We start from the raw sequence: 10,436 nt of genomic DNA on the forward strand, positions 1-10,436 counted from the left end.
TTTTAAAGAATGCGAGGGGTATTACCGAAAATGATTATCCCTGCAAGCTTAGAGACAAGAAATTCATATCGGCGAAGTATATAAGAGACAATTTAAGCACTAAGCCATGAAGTTCATACAAACTAAGTGTAACAGACTTAATAAATCTGAGTTAGCAACGCAAAAGCTTGAATAAGTCTCAACCTCACGGTTGTCCGGTTGGACATCCGCTTGGACATCCGACTGACTGTCACGACCCTGACCCGCCCCTTGAGGTCTTAATCATGACAAATGCCAGTGATTTCTAGCAGAGGGCTCCCAAAAGACAGATTTCCAAAACCCACGAAATTATCAGCATATAACAGATTTGTTCAAGACTCAAAATAAATGATCAAACTTGATTCTTGTACATCTAACCAACACTTAAACATGTAAAGAAGGTAGGAGATCCCTACCTCGAGGGTTAGAAGCAAGCCCGAACATGGAGGAAACCTCAAAGTGCTCCGATCATGATTCTTCTTCGATCAATAGGAAGATCTCGTCGCGTAGAACAACTTTAGTACTTGGGATTTTTCCGAAATCTCATTCTAAGGCGATGAAATCGAAGAGAGAAGTTTGGAGGAGAGGTGAGAAAGAGAGAGAGTCGGTCGAGGGAGTAGAGAGAGAGAAACGTGTGTGTGTCTGCCCGGAAAAGAAAAGAAATATATGTGGGGGAGAATTATCCCCTACACACACCTTCACTTATACACCCATGCATATTACACTTGCATCCCGAACTTCTAAATTCTAGCACATTCGACATCCGAACTCATTCTCCATTTTATATCACAACTCATGCCTTAATAAAACATAAAGAATTATGGAAATAAAATACGGGTCTCTACACTGACAAATGCAGGTTAAGTCCAGAAAACATTTAAGAGGAGTAGCATTAAAGACCATAAAACTGTTTTTCTGCATACCAAACACAGGAAAATGAATCATATGATAAAATGTTTGGAGGGTGATTTCTATATCAAGATCATTTGTACTCTCCATCAAGTATGATATTTACGAATTCAATCAACTCAACATTGAATCCAAAAAAAAACTTTTGACATCAAGAACACAACTTTTTCATAAATGATTAGACATGCCGAGTTCTCGTCGAATGAAACAAAATTGTTCTTCACCAAGGGGTTTTGTGAAAATGTCCGCCAATTGCTTGTCGGTACTAATAAAGTTAAGTTCAATATCCCCTTTTTGAACATGATCTCTTATAAAATGATGTCTAATCTCAATATGTTTTGTTCGAGAATGTTGAATTGGATTCTTGGTTAAGCTAATTGCACTAGTATTATCACATTTAATAGGAATATGATCATATTGCAAATTGAAATCCTCCATTTGTTGTTTGATCCACAATATTTGGGCACAACAACTTCCGGCCGCTACATATTCCGCCTCGGCGGTAGATAGAGCTACGGAATTTTGTTTCTTGCTATGCCAAGACACTAGAGAGTGCCCTAGAAATTGGCAAGTCCCACTTGTACTTTTACGATCAACTTTGAAACCTCCAAAATCCGCATCCGAATAACCAATTAAATCAAATGCAACTCCACGTGGATAAAACAATCCTAAGTCATGAGAACCGGCAACATATTTAAAAATACGTTTAATAGCTTTTAAATGCGATTCTTTAGGACATGATTGAAATCTAGCACACATGCAAACACTAAACATTATATCCGGTCTACTTGCCGTGAGATAAAGTAATGAGCCGATCATACCTCGATACATCTTTTCATTGACGGCCTTACCATTCTCATCTTTGTCTAGCTTAGTTGATGTGCTCATTGGTGTGCTCGTTGGCTTTGATCCTTCCATGCCAAACTTCTTAATAAGTTCTTTCGCATACTTGGCTTGGTTGATTAGGATCCCCTCATTAGTTTGCTTGATTTGAAGTCCGAGGAAGAAGTTAAGCTCCCCCATCATACTCATTTCAAATTCACATTGCATACACTTAGCAAACTCTTTGCACATATTATCATTAGTGGCACCAAAGACAATATCATCAACATATATTTGAATAATGAGCATATCTTTACCTTTGGCTTTAATGAAAAGAGTAGTATCAATTTTTCCACGAGTAAAGCCATTGTCAAGCAAGAATGAACTAAGTCTATCATACCATGCACGTGGTGCTTGCTTCAAACCATATAAAGCTTTTGAGAGTTTAAAAACATGATCGGGGTATACATGATCTTCAAAGCCGGGAGGTTGTTTGACATAAACTTCTTCATTTATGAACCCATTCAAAAATGCACTTTTCACATCCATTTGATAAAGCTTGAAATTTTTGAAAGATGCAAAGGCAAGTAATATGCGAATAGCCTCTAATCTAGCTACCGGTGCAAAAGTTTCTTCAAAATCAATACCTTCTTCTTGATTATAACCTTGAGCAACAAGTCTAGCTTTATTCCTAACAATATTTCCGGATTCATCTAGCTTGTTACGAAAAACCCATTTAGTACCTATAATAGTGTGATCAAGAGGCTTAGGTACTAATGCCCAAACTTTATTTCTTTCAAATTGATTTAACTCATCTTGCATGGCCAAAATCCAATTTTCATCATCTTGAGCTTCCGGAAAGTTTTTAGGCTCAATTTGAGAAACAAAAGCTTGATTTTCACAAAAATTTCTATGAGACGAGCGAGTGGTTACCCCTTTCGAAACTTCTCCAAGAATCAAGTCCTTTGGATGGTTTTGCACGAATCTCCAATCCTTGGAAAGATCTTGGTTGTCTCCCATGGCATCTTGAGGTTGATTAATAACTTCATCTTCTTTGATTTGAGAGCTTTCTACTTGAGTATCACCATCAACTTTTTCTTGAATTGTCAAGTCATGAATCTTATGTGTAATCTCTAAGTCATCATTATCAACAACATCCTTAGTAGCACAAGGATTAGATTCATCAAAGGAAACGTGAATAGATTCTTCAACAAGATTAGTGCGCTTATTATAAATTCTATATGCTTTGCTAGTAAGAGAGTAACCAATAAAGATGCCTTCATCCGATTTTGAATCAAATTTACCCAAGTTATCTTTTCCATTGTTTAATACATAACATTTACAACCGAAGGCATGAAAGTAATTAATGTTGGGTATTCTACCATTCCAAAGCTCATAAGGAGTTTTCTTGAGGATAGGCCTAATTAAAACTCGATTCAAAATATAGCATGAGGTATTAACGGCTTCCGCCCAAAAATATTTTGGCAAAGAGTTTTCACAAAGCATAGTGCGGGCCATTTCTTCCAGAGTACGATTTTTTCTCTCTACTACTCCATTTTGTTGAGGAGTACGAGGTACGGAAAAGTTATGACCAATACCATGTTCATCACAAAACTTTTCATATAAAGAATTGTCAAGTTCTTTTCCATGATCCGTACGAATGTTAGAAATAACAAATCCTTTTTCATTTTGAACTCTTCTACAAAGTTTAGTGAAATTAGGATAAGCCTCATTCTTATGAGCTAGGAACATCACCCATGTAAATCTAGAGAAATCATCAACAACAACAAGACAATAATAGTTTCCACAAAGACTTGGAGAGCGAGTTGGTCCAAACAAATCCATATGAAGTAATTGCAAAGGTCTAGTAGTTGAAACAACATTTTTGGACTTAAAAGAAACCTTGGTTTGTTTTCCTTGTTGGCAAGGACCACAAAGTCTATCTTTTTCAAATTTGATTTTAGGAAGACCTTTTACCAAATTTTTTCTAGAGAGTTTTGAAATAGCATCCATACTTGCATGTCCTAGGCGCCTATGCCAAAGCCAACTATTTTCACTCAAAGCGGAAAAACATTTTATATCACAATTACTTAAATCATTGAGATTAAAAACATATACATTTTCAAATCTTTGTCCAACGAAGAGTGTCTTGTTGCTTTTGTCATTTTCAATGATACATTTGGATTTTTCAAAGATAACACGATTTCCTCTATCACATAATTGACTTATGCTAAGAAGATTGTGTTTTAAACCATTAACAAGTAAAACATCTTCAATAATAGGAGAATTACCTATATCACCGATTCCTATGATTTTGCCTTTGTTGTTGTCTCCAAATGTGACATGTCCACCATCTTTAGGCGAAAGAGAATTGAAAGCCCTCTTGTCACCGGTCATGTGTCTTGAACATCCACTATCAAGGTACCAACTTCCTTCCTTGAGAGAACTTTTGAAGCATACCTACAATAGCACATCATTTCTTGACTTTTGGTACCCAAATCATCTTGGGTCCTTGAAGGTTAGCATTGATACGGTTCTTAGGAACCCAGACCTTTTTTGCATTAGAAGATGAGTATCCTTTCATAGGACAAGTAGGAGAAATATGACCAATTTTACCACAATAATGACATGTCAATTTAGAATGGCTAGAAGGAGGAACATCTTTTTCAAAAAGATTTTTGTGTTGAGTGGGATTATAACCAATTCCGGCCTTGTGAAAAGAAACCATTTGTTTTCCAAGAAGAATGTCTAAACTTTCTTTTCCATTAGTGAGTTTTGAAAGAGAATTAGTTAAATCATCAATTTGTTTTTCTAAAGATTCGTTTTTGGAAGTATCCTTCAAATACTCTTTTTCTTTTTCCAAAGAGGTTCTTAAACTTTCATTTTCTTCCTCCAAAATATCTTTCTCTTCAATTAAATCATCTATTTCTAGTGAAAGATCTTTAGCAACCTTTTTAAGAAATTTGTTTTTAGAAACAACCTTTTCAAATTCTACTTTCAACTCTTTATAGGCAATAAATAATTCATCAAAGGAATAGGATGAGTCGAGATCTACCTCGTTTTCTTCGATGGCCATGAAACACAAGTTAGCGACCTCTTGTTGCTCATCGTCCTCATCGGAGCTACTATCGTCACTATTGTCCCATGCGGCCATCATAGCTCTCTTTTTGTCCTTCTTTGAATATTTTTTTGCATATGGACATTCACTTTTGATGTGGCCGGGCTTCTTGCACTCGTAGCAAATGATTGGATCCTTTTTACTATTTTCTTCTTTGCCTCCATCTTTTCTTGAAAATCCTCTGCCTTTGTGAGATGCTCTATTTTTGAGGAGTTTCTTGAACGTTTTTGTGATGAGCGCCATTTCATCATCCTCACTTTCGTTGCTTGAATCCTCCTTGCTTTTTGATTTGCTTGTTGTACTTTTGAAGGCAAGATCCTTAACTTTCTTCTCTTTTTCACCCTTGAGGTTGTGATGCATTTCCTCCGTCATGAGAGATCCCATGAGCTTGTCCATCGTGTATGTTGAGAAATCTTTGGATTGTAGGATGATGGAGGTGGTAGTGTCCCAATTGGTTGGCATGGAACGGAGCACCTTCCTTGTCATTTCGGATTGACTGTAAATCTTTCCAAGAGCTTTTAAACCGTTAGTAATACTAGCAAATCTAGCAAACATTTGAGATATAGATTCATCCGGTTTCATTTTGAAGAGCTCATAGCTATGCACAAGAATATCAATTTTGGACTCCTTAACTTGACTATCTCCTTCATGTGACATTTCTAACTTATCCCATATTTCTTTAGCCGATTCACATGCGGAAACACAATCATATTCATTGGGAGTAATAGCACAAAAAAGAAGGTTCATAGCTCTATAGTTCTTTTCTATTGAAGCCTTTTCCAAATGACTCCACTCATAATCTGGTTTAGGCATAGTCTCTTCTCCAACTTTCTTAGTAGGAATAATGGGACCATTTTTGATAATTTTCCATAGATCATAATCCGTGGATTGAATAAAGATCATCATTCTATTTTTCCAATGAGAGTAATTTTCTCCGGTGAACAAGGGAGGTCTATTGGACGATTGACCTTCGATACAAGAAACATTACTAGTGGTTGCCATGGATCTTAACTCTTAGATGGTTAAATCTACAAACAAGAGCCGAGGCTCTGATACCAATTGTTACCCAAATTATGCAACCTAGAGGGGGGGTGAATAGGATTGCTAGTAATAATTACCAATAAAAATTTATCTCTAACAATATATGCAAACAATAAGTATGCAATCAAAATAGAGAGATAGAGAGATAGAACCCGTTTATAGTGGTTCGGTCCGGATTTGTCCACGGTCCGGCCCTACTCCACTTCTCCTCAAGCAATTACTTGAAGGTTAGACTAATCTTTAAAAGATTACAACTTGTAAGTCTTGCGGGTGCTTACAAGAACCGAATGCCTCTAGCTTTCCCGAGGAGCTAGCACAACCGCAAGAATTTTCTCCGAAAACTTCTCAAAAACAATAACACCCAAATTCCAACCCGAATTTGGTCTTCTAAGCTTTCAAGTGTTTGACTCAAACACTCACTTAGGAAATACAAGTATGTGAAGAAGGTATGAAAATTATCGCTCACGACTTGTACAAATTTTCTCTCAAGAATAATATGAAAGTGGATGAACAATGAGAATTTTTGGCTTTGATCTTTTGAGAATTTGCTCTTGCAATAATATGGAATGTTGTAGCTTGTGTATATGTGCTCATTAATGAGTTCTTGATGCCTTATATAGCCATCCATATGCTTCCTAGCCGTTGGAAACTAGCCGTTGGAACTAGCCGTTGGAAACTAGCCGTTGGAACTAGCCGTTGGAACTAGCCGTTGGAAACTAGCCGTTGGAAACTAGCCGTTTGAAACTAGCCGTTGGAAACTAGCCGTTTGAAACTAGCCGTTGGAAACTAGCCGTTGGAAACTAGCCGTTTGATAGAGTGGTCATCCGGGTGGTCGTCCGGTTGTTTCCGGTTGTCACAGCTTTCTGTTCAGACAGCCGGCTTGTCAGCCGGTTCGTCAACCTGTGGCTCACAATTTCATCTAAATAAACCGTTAAAGCATGTATTGAGCTCAATAAAGTCTTTGTAAATATAAATCATGAATCCAAGAGACTTTATGCTATATTTCAAGGTCACGAAAATATTTAATTCGGGAATCGACTTTTCGATAATTTTGTATTTGCCGAATAAAAATATCATTGAATTAATCATCAAAATAATTAATAGAGATGCATATAAATTTTCACAAATTATAATGCATACATTTTTCAACAAGTGTCATCGCTCATGGTACTATGTTGCCCTGGTAACTCGAACGCCAGGTACTGAAGACGGAACGGAAGTGCCGTTCGAGCAGCCTAACTTTAACCCTACTACGGACGGAGGCGAGGAACCCTGGTTGCCGTACGCTTAGATGCTCTGGCAGAAAATTGGCCTTTGATTTTGAAAGCTTAAACGTTTAAATTTGTAAAATGTAATTACTACTTGTTCGAAACTTTAAACTTAATTCGATATGGTTGTAATATTTTGACGTATGCTTTTGGAATGACTGACGCAGTAAATCGGATTTATCCTTTGAGAAAATTTTCTTTTATTATTTATTTAACGTTTCCGAAATTCGGGGCGTTACAACTTGGTATCAGAGCTTAGGTTTAACGATAATCGCGAGGACGTGAGTAATGGGTAGAAGCTCGGGGATATTTAGTATTGGTAGCTAAGCATACCATATATTCACTATCGCTACGTTTCTTTGAAATTATCAAGTTCTTATAATATTTTACTAATAAAACTTAAATTTTAAAATGTAGGATGTCGAGCCATTCATCAACATCAAAGTCGGAATCGGACGACCTGAGCTTTGACACCTACGGAAGATGGAGGCAGAGAGGACGTCATATCATCCCCCGAGATGCACGTCAGCTTCAGGGAAAACTCAAATGGCAAGCGGAGAAGAGCGTTATGTGGGACATCAAAAAAGTGCACGAGGACTCCCCGAACTGCTCCCTGGAGAAGCAGAAGCTGCTGGTGGACTATCGCCTCAAGAACCACGGCCTGAAGTACAAGGAAGCTCGAAAGATCATTGCCAACGATGAGCAGTACGAGCGCCTGAGGGCAGAGGCTTTAGCTCAGCCTTATATGTCTTATAGACTACCGTCACCAGAGAGCGTGGGGTCTTACGTCGCTGGTCCATCTTTGCCACCAGAGTCGCCTGGACAAACTTACCCACCACCCGCGTCCGCACCTTCGATTTATATCGACATATCTTCGGACTCAGAGGATGAGGACCCAGAGGAGCCACCGATGGACGATTCAGACTAGAGTACTATAGTACTTATCAGCGAACCCTAGTTATAGTACTAAGAAGGGAAGGGTCGCTGTACTTTTGGTAGCACTCTTTTGTTCATGATAGCAGTGCTAGTAGTAGGATTTCTCGTAGTACTCTTCTGATGATGGTAGTGCTAGTAGTATGATTTCCTTTATGTATTGATATGATGTCGAGACTTGTGATTGCACTCTTTTTGGCTACTAATGGGATGATATTTCAGTTCAATATTGTGTATTTTTTTATTTATTTTTTATTTATTTTTTTGCCTTGAATAAAAATTTTATGCAAATGGGCAACCCAACTAGAAACCCTTTTTTGACCTTCGAATTCGACTAATGTAGATGGTGGGGACACGAAATGGTAACGGCGGTAACAACAACAACCATAATAACAACTCAGGTGGGGACAACAACAATGGAGACACAAATCAAAATGTAGCGACCGCCCTAGGGAATGTGGCCCAGATACTCCAGAATCTTGTCGCTAATCCGCGAGGACCTCAGCCTCGAGCAGCCCCGGACCGTACCCATCTGTTCACTGAGTTCAGGAAGCAGAGACCTCCAACCTTCCATGGGGCACCTGACCCATTTGTCGCTAATGCATGGATCCGACAAGTCAAGAAGATGTTGGACACGATGGGAGTTTTGCGAGGAGCTGATCAAGTGGCTCTGGCCACGTATCAACTGGAAGGAGAGGCTGATTATTGGTGGGAGGCCATCAAGCCCAGTTTGAACCTTACGACCATTACCTAGACGCAGTTTGAGACGGTTTTTCTGAACAAGTATTTCCCAACCCCGCTGACGGATGAGATGGCACAGCAATTTCTGGCACTAAAACAAGGAAACATGACCGTGACTCAGTACATGGCACGTTTTGAGGAGCTATCCCATTATGCGACAGAATACCTTCCCAATGATGCTACTAGAGCAAGGAGATTTGAATGGGGATTGGAGCACACTCTCAGAACTAAAGTAGTTGGGATGCGACTGCAGACTTACACAGAGGTGGTAGAGACCACATTGATCAATGAAAGAGAGATCAACGACTCGATCAGGGTTTCGAATCAGAGGAAAGCAGCACCAGCATCTGGAGGGCCGATCCGCAATAACAGTCAGGGGTATGTCGCACCAAAGCCATACAATCAGAATAACAATCGGAACAACCAACCGTGGAGAAGCAATAACCAGAATCGAGGTTCGAACCAAGGACCATATCAGAGTCAGCAGCAGAACAAAGCACCTGGAGGGGTAAAGTGCTTCCACTGTAATCAAGAGGGACACATCAAGCGCCACTGCCCGCAGCTAGTAGGATCTGGAAGCTCAGGATATGGGGGACAACAGCAACAATTGTATCAGGGGAGACCAGCTGGGCAAGGAAATCAGTACCAGGGAGACCCTAACCACCAGAAGCTAGGTTGGAACTCACAACAACAACAACAGCGCCAATTTCAATACCAGGGAATGAGGAAAGGACCGGGAGGTCAGAATCAGCCAGTCGGGGGACGAGTGTTTGCACTACAGGGTGAAGAGGAAGCATACGACCCTGCGGTCATTCAAGGTAACCTTATTCTTTTTAGCACTTGTGTACGAGCACTATTTGATTCCGGAGCGTCACATTCATTTATATCAGCTTCTTGTGCTAAAACGTTAGGACTAGAAACCGAACGTTTAGTGTCATCGTTGAGAGTCACTTCACCGTTAGGGGGTCAGATTTCAGTAAGTTTGATATGCAGAACGTGCGAGATAGAAGTGTTTGATATGCGGTTGACTTGTGATCTCCGAGTCCTGGATATGGCTGACTTTGACGTAATCTTGGGAATGGATTGGTTATCCGCCCATCGTGCTGTGATTGATTGCCACCGGAAGATCGTGACAGCCTACTCTCCGGATGGGCTATGTTTCCGTTTTAAGGGGGATAGACAGAATCCCGCCTCAACAGCACCACAATCGAGGTGGAAAGATAAGCTATCAGGATGGCTTGCGAGCCTTATGCTTGAGGAAGAGGATCGCATGGAGTTGGGACTACCGCGGATCGTTTGTGAATACGCAGATGTATTTCCTGACGAGTTGCCCGGACTACCGCCGCGAAGAGAGTTAGATTTTACCATCGAGCTACAACCAGGTACTGCTCCTATCTCCATGGCACCATTTCGTATGGCACCTGCGGAACTGCGGGAACTGAAGGTTCAACTTGAAGAGTTGTTAGAGAAGGGTTTTATCCGGCCAAGCACATCGCCATGGGGAGCACCTGCGCTCTTTGTCAAGAAGAAGGAAGGAACTCTTCGACTCTGTATTGATTATCGTCAGCTCAATCGAGTCACGATCA

The sequence above is a fragment of the Rhododendron vialii genome, chromosome 12a (genome assembly GCF_030253575.1).
Source record: "Rhododendron vialii isolate Sample 1 chromosome 12a, ASM3025357v1".
NCBI classification, from domain to species: domain Eukaryota; kingdom Viridiplantae; phylum Streptophyta; class Magnoliopsida; order Ericales; family Ericaceae; genus Rhododendron; species Rhododendron vialii.